The sequence below is a fragment of the Saccostrea cucullata genome, unplaced genomic scaffold (genome assembly GCF_032062105.1).
Source record: "Saccostrea cucullata isolate Sc308-1 unplaced genomic scaffold, CSIRO_AGI_Scuc_v1 ctg3251, whole genome shotgun sequence".
In the NCBI taxonomy this organism is placed as follows: domain Eukaryota; kingdom Metazoa; phylum Mollusca; class Bivalvia; order Ostreida; family Ostreidae; genus Saccostrea; species Saccostrea cuccullata.
Window position 1 is genome coordinate 30,441 of NW_026938572.1, and position 12,898 is coordinate 43,338.

The 12,898-nt window shown below is 29.7% G+C and overlaps 1 long non-coding RNA gene across 1 annotated transcript; it reads left to right on the plus strand.

Moving 5' to 3' along the window:
- The first annotated feature begins 2,510 nt into the window (after window positions 1–2,510).
- On the plus strand, window positions 2,511–4,223 carry LOC134250696 (uncharacterized). Its single transcript, XR_009988562.1, has 3 exons — window positions 2,511–2,703; window positions 3,176–3,242; window positions 3,842–4,223. It is a non-coding gene; the product is annotated as an uncharacterized LOC134250696 (long non-coding RNA).
- The last annotated feature ends 8,675 nt before the right edge of the window (window positions 4,224–12,898 follow it).

Consider the following 12,898-nt stretch of genomic DNA (forward strand, 5'->3'; position numbering starts at 1 on the left):
AAGCATATCGATCTAAAATTATTATATTGTAAAGTTTTGGGAAAATTATTATAAACCATAATTTAACAGATGATATAATAAGTGATGTCATCATTTCAGCTATTCTCAAAATTGCGTAAAACTTTTAGCAAAATCTGTTGTAAACTTTTATTATAAGAACCGTTTACGATATCCTAAATATTTTACAGGGGGTGATGGTAAAAAATAACTAGACCAGCAATTACTGCCTATTTTTCTTATATGAATAATAATTAAATTACAATGTAAAGATGTAAGACAGTTAAACCCTGCCTCCTCTTCACCCTACCTCTACATCCTACCCCAACCACAAAAAATCAAGAAGAGATAAGAACAATATCAGAGTGAAGTCATTCATTGAGAAAACCTCATGAAAGTCAGATCCGAGTTTAGGAAGATGGATTGTAACAATTAATGCCAGTAAGTGTATCAAGAGTATTACAAAATCCTAAATTTGAGTTAAGTGTGTCTGCATACAAAATTTCAACGTTTAAAGTCAAATGACATTCAAAGCCGGGGTTAAAGTTTGCAAAATTGACTGAATGGAAGAGAGAAAGAAGTGGACACCAATTAACACATACCGGTAGTTCTTAAACGACACATTTATTAAAATGCAACTTTAAGTAAAAATAGACTTGCACTTTGGGGGTTCTGAAAGGCCAGATATAAAGCAAGAAAAGTCTCCAAAATCTTGGGAAACTTACAAAACAGTAATCAGAAATTTATAAGCATTAGTCTCTTAATTAAGTTATTTAGGACAATGTTGGGGAAACACTTGGAGAATAACACTTTAGGATTTGTTGCCATAGTAACTGAAGTAGAGAAATTTGGATACCTCTGGCTCAAAAAAAATAATTTTGAATATATGCTGATTAAAATGATATATAAAATGTATATGTAGCTTTTGTTGTCATTTATCTATCTGTCTTTAGATGTGTGACATATATTATGAAACACCCTGTATGTATGATATAATTGTAGGTCATTAATTAGATATATATATGTAATGTTGCGGGATCAATGTACAGAAGCGAGTTGTGGGTCAGTATACAAGTATAATTCTGTTCCAATGCTGGTTGGTACGATATGTATCATAATGAGTTTTAATCGGCAATCGGTCTTATTGATAAAATATAGCGGTATTGATCACCCGAAAATTAATTTCAAAGAAATATAGAGTAAATGAATTGAAATTTTTGCAATGTAGCGGTAATGTTGACCTCCCCAAAGATATAGAAATTATGGGATCCAAATACAGACAACTATTATACAATTATGGACTCTTTTGGTGTTGAATATGGTTTGTTATTCACCAGAAAAATATTCATATTGACATTATTCTGGGTCAATACATTGAATAATATAGAACACCGTCCGATACTGACTAGTGAGTACATGTATACTTTTCCATCTATAAAATGTTCAATAATTGTTGATTTGATTACACTTCCCTTAAATTTTAATGTGTGATATTTTTTTCTGAATAAACCTAAATTTGAAAATGATTTTCTGAGATTTCAACCTGAACGTATATTTTTAATTATTGAAACATCGCGATTCACTTCTTAACGCGCGATCTTTATAGCAACATTTTAGTCATTTTTTTTTTCTTAAAAAAAAATAGTAATTGAAGCTTTCTTTCACATTTTTATAAGAATTTATATTTAGATATATAAACTTTAGGAAGAACACAACTATCGTACGAAAAATTTTTAAAATAAATTAGCCTTTTTTTCTTGTAGATTTATACAATGAAGTACATTAAAACAAAAGCTCATACATATAAATAAAAAAAATCGTTAAATTCTAACAATGATTTACTGCAATTAGGCTATAAAATCTAGCCATTTTCCCTAATCCCTCCAATACTCATGGGAAAGTATATAAAATATTGTGGGTCACGCGCGAAATCCTGCGAATGCACTCAGCGGTAAGATTTCATATATATAAAATTGCATTGTGGGTCATTTTTTGATTGTGTAATTATGGGTCAAAAAATTTTTTTTTGTAAAAAATGAATATAGTTACTATTTTATTGTCATAAACAAAATTTTAGGCACATGGTTTGTGGGTCAATATATAATGACCCATAAACCATCCAAGGTACCCACAACGTGAGTGAAAAAGACGCAAAATAACCCACAATCCGCATGGCACAAAACTATATATACAGTGCTGCTATCCCACAAGTTGACATGGGATGGGATCGGATAGGATTCAGGATTGAGGATTCACGATAGAAACATATAAAAGTAAATCCAATCCTATCCTATCCTATCCTATCCTGTATCCTACAGCCAATCAGATTCGAGCAAAGGTTCATTCATATTTCAGAATAAATTACAAAAACGAAATACGATATAAAATATTTACAAAAGAAATATTTATAAAATTTGAATGGAAAATAAAACATTAATTTCTCAAAACACAGATTTACATTTTAAACTTCGAGTAACACGGCGTACGATCTAACCGTGAACGATCACCGGAAGAATTAGGGAATGTAAACAACGAAGAGTCCAGACATCGAAAGACCGTATTTCTTCAGCTTGTTTGGATGATTTAACCGATTCTTACTTGTGTAAAAGTGTTCTAACATGTTTTCTGTTAAATATGCTCTGTTTGTTTGGATAATTCCACAGGAACCATCAACAGCGGACTTGAATAGATGATGTGCGAGTTCATGTAAGTATACTACGCACTGTACACTGTACTTGTTTGCATTTTTATACTTATTTATCCCTCAAAACAATGTTCTCATGTCTAAAAATATAAACATTTTATTCTATTTAGTATAAACAAAAATTAGGTGCGGAAAAAAGAAGTAGTGTAGACTGTAGACAGAAGGGGGGATAAAATATTTACAAATACCCCCGTTACTCTGTCATATGATTCAATCAGCTATTTATGAGCTCTAAGACTAAAACAATCATATGTATTATGCCTTAATCAGTTTATTAATCTTATTATTTCCTTTATTCTTTCATTTCAATGTAACTTATAATAAACTAATGTAGAATCATCTTGACCATTTCTAATGCTACTGCTGAAATGTTTAATAAGCTCAATCAGCAGTGCACTTAAATATTGTACATGTATGTATGATGTATTGTGAGTTATGAAAGATAAGTTAATCTTTTAATATTGTTCATTACAGTGATGGATTTGCCTGCACTCATGCGTCATCATGCGTCATCACTGTATAAAGGATTTTAATCTAAAAAGTATGTATGATTTTATTTTTATCATGTATGGTCATTCAAATATATAAACATCATTATCTGCTTTGAGGTGACATGTCTGCAGTTTCTCGGAACAAGTGATTTTCTTTCAAAAATCTTGAGAGTTAAACTGAAAGAAATGTTGAATTTTTCTGGTCATCATGTTGTTGTTACATACACTGTAGATATTTTCTTCTTCTTTTACATATTCAAATTTCAAGACCAAAAAAAAAAAAAAGAAAACCAAGAAAAAACATTAAATAGATAAATACAAAGAGAAAATAGAGAAAAGTCACTAAAACAAATGTGTTCATACTTGTTAGCAAGTTGACAAGATAAAATGAATTATAATGTACAAGTAAATAATCTTAAATAAGATTTAATTTTCTTCTTAATTTTATATGACTGAGGTTGCAGTATAAGATTTTATTTTTCATGATTTCTAAATGCATTATTTTTTTTGAGAGAAAAAGGTGAAATTAAAGCCAATTGTACATGAAATGTGAAAGATAATCACAATCAAAAACATTTTAAATGTGTATGAAATGTGTATGACAAAATTTAAAATCTACATGCCTATAATTATGTGATTTTTTTTTCAGGAAACCCTGCAGATTTGCAGCTGTTCAGAATGCAGTTCATGCCATATGCTGTTAGAGTAAATGATGAAAGATGTTCAAACCAGTGTCAAAGATTCCTAAGACTGAAATCATGGTGCTTTTATTAAGGAGATCAGTGTATGTTTTCTGTGCATTGTTGACATTTGTGGAACTGTTCAGTTTATGACCATCTCTCAGACAAAAACTGTGACATTTGAATTTCAATTTGAGCGTCGGATAAGAAAGTCAAATTAAATGCATATAAAAAATTATACTACGGTAATAAAAACATATTGATAAACTTAAATTTAAACAAAGTTCATGTACATGTATATGTGATCTTTGAATTAAAATTCATAAATGCTGTACATGGATACTTTGAATGACTTTGTCTCATGGTAATGGAATATTCAATATTGTTAAACATTGTTGAGGAATCATCTTGTCAGAATAAAAATATTGTGAACTTGATAAAGTATTTTTCCTCATTTAAACACTGATAATTTTAAGATCAAATGTCAAGGTCAAATAAAAGGTTTACTCAAGAATGTGTTATACATACTGTGAATTCTTATGCATGTTTATAAGATCTAAGGAACGTGTGGAGCATTTAAATATTTTTCAATCAGACACTGATTAAGATTCAAGATCCAATGCCAAGGTCAAATACAACCTTGCTTTACTCAAAAATGAGTTGTAAATACTGTGAATTCTTAATTTTAATGTTTTATAAGATCTTAGGAACATGTGTGACCTCACTACAATATTCATTACTGTTAATCTGTCAACCAATATCAAATTTAGAAAATATATTCTATTAAACATAAATTATTAAATTTTCACACATAAAACAAAATTGGAAATTGAAATACATTTGAACGGCATTGAGCTGACCATAAACTGAGAAGAAACTGAAGTTAAATGAAAAATAAATTATTTCGATCATCTTGAATTTTATTTAGCAACTATATATTTTGCATGTTTGAAAATTTTAAAAAAGAATAAATTATGAATTTAAATAAAAAAATCATACATTTAATATTTGATATTATAAGACAATATCACATTTAAAATGTTTAATATGTGAACGTCAAAATATTCTAGATCTACATTTTGACTTTGTCTGTTTGGTTTATGGTCTAGTCATATCTTCTTTTTGAGAATTGCATACAGAAAAACCTGTTATGCAGGCACAGTTAGACTATAGATACATGTACATGCATGTTATTTTCATGGTGCTCAGTTTAGAAAAAAATAAAATTTTACATGAAACATATACTTAAACATTTTTACCGTATCGGCCTATGATTTTTTAAATAAATAATTAATTATAATACGTCGGACGCAAGTCGTGATCCCGGGTCTCCCGATCATTGTTAATACGAAAATTAAAAAAAAACTAAGTATATTTTTTTTCTTAAATTCTTCTGGTAGCCCAATTTCTTTACATATGTTCGCAAAATCAGTACTTGTCCACGTGTAATTACGATCTGTTTGTTAACATTTATTTTTAACATGGCAATGATAATCGTAAATTTAATTTGTGCGGCGAGTCGGGAATTATGGAATGCCGATCTCGTTTATTTTTTTTTTTCCATTAAAATTTATAACATTTAAATGAATACCATAACTATGTCTGATTTTTCCCTGGTAATTCCTTTTTTTTTCGTTATGTCAAATTAATTCCTAAAAATTAAAAAACTGAGAGTTGAAGGATAGGATAGGATAGGATTAGACTGAAATCACAGGATAGGATTGTGGATGCAGGATTCACGATAGGATAGGATAGAATTGTCAACTTATAGGATAGCAGCACTGTATATATATATATATATATATATATATATATATATATATATATATATATATAATATCTATCTATATATCTATATATATATATATATATATATATATATATATATATATATATATATATATATATATATATATATATATATATATATATGAAGAGTTTTTAGTAAAGATTTAATTTAATTTGAACTGTTGCATTCTGTTTTTATTTATATTTAAAAAGTTGCACTTTATCACGAATTAACATATCCCCCTCCTCACTAATATGCTATAGATGTAAAATGTTTGCTCTTTTCAAGTATCTCACCCGTGGATAGAATGACAGTTTTTTTTTCAACCATATAACCTACGAAATGATGACTTTAAAGGAGATTGTTGGTTTTCTTATTTCATTATTATGTATTTCAATTACTTATGTACCTCGTTTTATAAATTGTTTTATATTGCGCATGTTCTTGCATATAGATCAATTGACAAAATTTGCCCCTTCTAAGGTGATAAGGGTATATTTCTGCCCAAGAAAGAGAATAGATGTGTACTCGAATAATTCAGGAATTCTGCGATTCTGTAGTTGAATTCAAGTTCAGAACATCTCAGTATAATTCTATGCGCCGTCTTTGCCGAATGAACTGAAGTAGTCATTTTTCAACAAGTCAGATTACAAACTTGTTTGTATATTTGTTAAGTCTTTCATAGAATAGCATAGCGCCATCTTACTGCTGAAAGCGTTATAAGCTATTCAGTTAAGTTGTTCTTTCAAATTCTGTAAATTCTGAAAATAATCTCCAGAAAACGTGGGTGTTAAGAAATTTCTTATATTTCTTAATTCAACAATAATTCGGTACTTCACGACACAAATTATGTGATACTTTGCAGATAATTGGATATAACGTGAAAACCAAGAACTCTCATTCAGAAGATATACAACTCTTTACAATGATTTTTCATAAAAAAAAAATACGGAATTGTCGGTTTAATCTTTTAAACAAATAGTTAATTTTTTCTAGGGATAATCACAAGCCTTCCGACAAACAGATCTGACAGTCATTCAACTAAATTTTTTGTTAGTTAACAGGCATTTTAAAAAGATCTCTATGTAAAAAAATATGTTATCATCTAAATTGTATTTTTGAAAAATATTTGTCCGAATATTGAAGGAAAAATCCCTTCATTATCTTTGATTAAAGCACAGCGCGTTCAATATATTTACCAACAATTTACAATAATTTTGCAATATACTCTCTTTTAAGTCCCTCGTTAGAGTTGTAATTCATCATTAGATCTTTTGCGAAAACCTGCTTTGGGAAAATGTGTAGAACGGTGCTTTGTAAAACGTAGCACGGAATATTACAAAAGGATTAAGTATCCGCAAGCAAAAACTAATACTGTCGTCTGTCAAATTCAATCTGTTTTGCCCCTTTAAAAAAAGACAATGAAATTTATTGACATTCCTTTAAACTCATTAGAGAATATATTAAGTAAATAAAATTAACACACGTAATGTACGTCAAGATGTTTATTATGAATTTGATTTTTTACAAATGAAGAAAAAGACCTCTATCTGGATGATAACTAGCATAAACATTTGATTCTGTTGATTGACGTCTTTGCACGTCTGTTTGTCTTTCATACATTACAAGAACAATGTAAGAAAGGGTGACAAAAATAAGTAGGACTCCGAAAATCATCAAGCTTTTGTGCAAAATAGAAAAGTGAAATATTTTGAAAACTTTTGATTACGTCGAGAAGTCGTCCGGTAATCAAAGGAATGTACAGAAGAATGTTTTTTTATGATGAGTTGTAGTATTTAAAACTTCTGATGCTCTGGATCCTGAAAAATATCGTATGTTCCAATTTACACATTTAAGTTTGATCCAAAAGTAATTCACAACGCAAGGAATTTTAGACTATGTATGGACGTTTAGAACTATGTAATGAACTAATTAAAACGAATAAGAGCTGTACTTTTTGCAAAGATAAAGTGAAAACTTGTTTTTTTTTTAATACAAACTTAATACGTATTACCTCCTCTTGCCTTTGCACATTACGACGTCATAGTCCTATACTACTTAAGTTTAGAAAGAACATTAACAAAATAGCATCTATGCAAGGAAATATCCTACTTTGTTCTTCAGAAACAAGGTATAAATAGAGGCTGAATATTACAAGGATTAATGATTTTCCTGACCAAATGTCGACAGTGCAATTGTTTTGTTACTATTTCGAAAGTTTTAAGTTAAAACAGAATAAAATTCACTGCCCGGTGTAAGTTTCCCCAAAAAATTATATATTGAGCAGAAAACGCATATAATATTTGCAGCGATAGTATTTTTTTGTAACATTTCTCTTAATTCAATACATTATTTATTAAAAATTATAAAGGATACATGTATGCCCTTGAGACAATTTTGTTCTGTTGTTTTCTTTATAATCTTGAATGGAAAAGGATCAGTGACGTCATCATATGACATTATAATGTACAGTTTCTTTCTTATGCTGTGGGTACTTAGCACATGTATGTATGAAAAAAAATAAGCTTGGACCTTCTCTGTGTAAATATTACACAGAATTATGCATTTCAATGAGCTCATTTGCATAGAAATGCCTAAACCTAGCCTTAACTACGTGGGAACTGCCTAAACATTTTCAATAAAAGAATGTTACAAAAAGTTAGATTTGCAATGCAAACAATGTTACATGTACCCATGTCGCTTAGCAATTGAGACATTAATTTTGATCTGGTTTCGTATCTCTTGCTTTGTTTAATAAGACAACATACGAAATAAAGTTAAATCCAAATAATATTTATATCGAAGAAACATCTGTTTCATTCAGTATGTACTTTTACACATTCCATTTCTTTTTCAACGTACGGGCAGAAGTTAGAAATACAAACCTTGCATTAAACAACCAACACTGTGCCGGATAATTATGCCACTTCAAAAGTGGCATTTTGGCGCCCGCCAAATCCTCATTTCACATAAAAATCATGTATACCAAGTGGTAGACCATCACTCACAGAGTTCATAACTACCTTTGTTACAGGTAAATCTCACCTGTCAGGTGAGATAATCACCTTTGAACAAAAAATTCCCATGGGAAAAATAAAGTTCCTATAGGAAAAATAAAATTCCTGAGGGATATTATCAAAATCCTGCAGGATTCCTTAATTTCCTGTGGGATATTTAAGAAATCCTACAGGAAATTAAACTACTATGGGAGAATTTAATCTCCTGTAGGAATACAATTTCCTATAGGAGAGAGAAAAAATCCCTTTGGAAAAATATATCCCATAGGGTTTCTTAAATTCCTGTAGGATTCTCTTTTTCAGTCAAAAACTCCTGTAGGAAATTTGTTCACTTTTGAATTATTTACTTGCTCCTAAGGGAGAAAAATATCCTGTAGGAAATTTTAAATTCCTATAGGATTTCTTCTTCACCTATATGAATTTGATTCAACTGCATTTAGCTACAGCTAAAAATCAGCAATATACCTTATATTGTGTCAACATAGTCCAAAGAAAGAATCACTTTGAAAAAAATTTACAGATGAATATTGAACAGTGGGACGGACAACTTCGGAATGGACATTTTTCCGAACTTGTGCACCCTTTTCCTTTGAAGCTATCCTCTAGGAATTTTTTAAATGGTGGCATTTTTCTACCTAAATGAATTTCTGAAATAAAAAAATGCAACATTTTCTGCTAGTGTTTGAGATATTTAGTGTCGAAAATAAAAACCCCATGGGGAAACATGTACATAAAATTACCCCATGAAAAACCCACAAAAACCCAGTGGGGTTTAAAATTCTCCCCATGGATCCACCACTTACAAGTTTAGATCTTTGTCACACATGACATATGAGCTTAATGTTTAAACTCAATTATTAATATCCTTAATTGATCCACCACAATTCAAACAAAATAAAATAAATATCCACTCCCCATGGATCTGCCACTTATAACTTTAGATCTTGATCACACATGATATGTAAGCTGAATGTTGAAATCAATTACCCATAATCATTTATATCCTTTGATCCACAACAAAAACTTAAACAAAATAAAATTAATATACACTCCCCATGGATCCACCACTTAAAAGTTTAGATCTCGATCACACATGACAATTATGAGCCTAATGTTTGAACTCAATATGAGCCATAATCATTAATATTCTTTGATCCACCACAATTTAAACAAAATAAAATTAATATCCACTCCCCATGGATCCACCTCTTATAAGTTAATATTTTGATCACATATGACATATAAGCTTAATGTTGAAATCAATTAGCCATAATGATTTACAGTATATCCTTTGATCCACAATAAATATTTAAACAAAATAAAATTAATATCCACTCCCCATAGATCCACCACTTATAAGTTTAGATCTCAATCACACATGACATTAAAGCTTAATGTTTGAAATCAATTAGCCATAATCATTAATATTCTTTTACCCACCACAAATATTCAAAAGTAATATCCACACGAAGCTCCCCTTGGATCAACCACAACTATTATATAACATTAATCAATATCCACTCCCCCCTTGGACCCACCACTTTAAATTTAAGATCATGATCACACATGACATATAAACTAGATGTCTGAAATAAATTAACCATAATCATTGATCATTAATATTCTTTGATCCTGCATCCACCACAAATATTTTAAAAAGATTAACATCCACCCCCTTGGATCCACCACTTATAAGTTTAGATTTTGATCACATATAAAATATAAGTTAAATGTTTTAAATCAATTAACCATAATCATCACATGATCATTATTGATTCCTTTGACACATTACAAAAATCTAAAAATATATCTATCCACGCCCCTTGAATCCACCACAACTATCAAAACATTTATCGGTAAAATATACATGCCTTTGATCCACCACTTTATATCACACAAAGAAAAATTACCTAAATGTTTGAAATAAATTTGCAATAATCATTAGAATGAATTAGAATAATAATAAGAATGAAATTTAATTGCATCTGTATGTTTCTAATATCAGCAACAAAAAAAAAACAAACAAACAAAAAACAGGTACAATGAACATGATGAAATAAGACAACATTTTTATAAAAGCATTCATAGATATACTACGGTACTTTATTTACTACTAGTAAGTTTTTGAAATTTATCACCATGATCACATCCACCAGCTCAACTATTAAAACTACATTGGATAACAAATCAATTAAGGTTTTACATAAATTATGTTCATTATAATATGATATATAATATTATATATAATATTAGAATTTATATTTACATTTATATATGAAAGTCATTTTTGTGTAGACTCACTCTTAAACTCCAGGGAAGAACCTAATAAAGTTCAAACTATCTAACAAAACAAAATATGTTGGGTATGACCTTATAAGAAAACTGAATTTTCATCCTGCATGGTGCAGTCAGGCGATATTGATCAATATCGCTTTTTTCATTGAAATAGATCTACATGCATGTCAAACTTGATTTTTTTTTCTTATGAATTTACTTAGACTTTCTAAATATAAATTATTGTTAATTAATTAAAAGAAGACCTAAATTTTTATAGAAAGCATTGCATCATCATGTCAAGGTCAGTCAATCCCTTTTAGTGTATGGTTCTTTAATATTCATCTGTCATCTGTAAGTCTGTTGGTCTAGCAGTTCATCTGTCACAAAACTTAAAACCTTGGTCAAAACTTTTGAATGAGATGAGATAGGGCTTTCGAAATGTTCAGATTATACATGCATTACCTGAGGCAATTCCTTTCTTAATGAACTAGTACATGTATGTATTTAATTATGATTTTGTCCATGATACCTTGACCTTGAAGTATGACCTACTTTTCAAAAATAATCAGTCTTCCATGGTTCTTTTGATTTAGAAAAGATAGGGATTTCATATTATGCATGTGCATTAACTGTGGCATTATATTTCTGAACATGCTATGATTTCTGACCCCTTGATATTTACCTTCATGTTTGACCTAATTAAAAAAATGGTGCTACATTGAATTAACTCTTCAATGACATACGATAGGGCTTTCATATTTGACGTAATATGTCATTTTATACAATTATTGAATTTTGATGATGTCTACTCGTGACTATACAGACCTGGTCAGGTATTGGTTGACCGAGGCCGAAGTCAATAACCGTTTTATTAAATGATCAGGAATTTTACCACATTTTTGACATTTTCGTTGTCTACATCAAATAAAAACACTCATAATAAAATGCAAAGTGTAACAAAACTTTCACATGTTGTTATACTTCAATAGCTTATAACAACTACTAGTTAAGGGACTCCAACCCTCAGCTAGGAAGGACAATTCTTTAATTTATAATTTAATTCAAAAAGTCTTTAAATGAAACTTGAAAAATAAATCTTTTTAGGCAACAATTTTCATTATATGCCTCTAAATGTTATTCAAGGTTCTTTGAACTTCTCAGAAAGGTCTAATTAAAAAAAAAAATTTTATCCCGTAAAAGCATTTTTAGTTACCAATGTTTATTAACATGATGTGAAATTAAAAGTAATTAATGGAGCTTTGCAAAGAACCTTGAAGCACATTGAGAGGCATATAATGAAAATTGTTGCATGAAAATATTTAATTTTAAAGCTTCATTTAAAGACTTTTTGAATTAAATTATAAATTTAAGAGTTGTCCTTCCTGCCTGAGGGTCGGAGTCCCTTAAAAATGGAAAACAATATTATTAAACAATTAATACTCAACCATTTTATTTTATTATCAAAAGTGTTTAATCTCCTTGGTACTCACTGGCGTCTGACATGTTTACATTCACACCAACACATGCTTAAAAACACGCAATCTGATTGGTCAAAAAACTGTAAACACATCTATCTATGGTTGATCAAGAGGAAAAACCTGAATACCCCCCCCCCCCCAGAATGTAGACATATGAGGTGAAGTCACTCTGATCGAGGTACGTCTCAGGAAATGGTGTCTATACCAATCAGAGAGCACCAAAATTCCTGATCATTTAATCCAAATACTATTATAATAACATCTCACCAGGTATGAATTATTCACATGATACAGAAAAATAAATTAAGATTCCATAATAAGGTATTTCCATACATATCGTATGATTGGTTCTTTGTTTTTGATGTGATAACTTTTGGTTCATACAGTTTTTAAAAAAAAGAAAAATTATAGAGATTTCACATTCATACCACTGCAGCAGTTGAACAGATCCACCCTTGTGAGTAC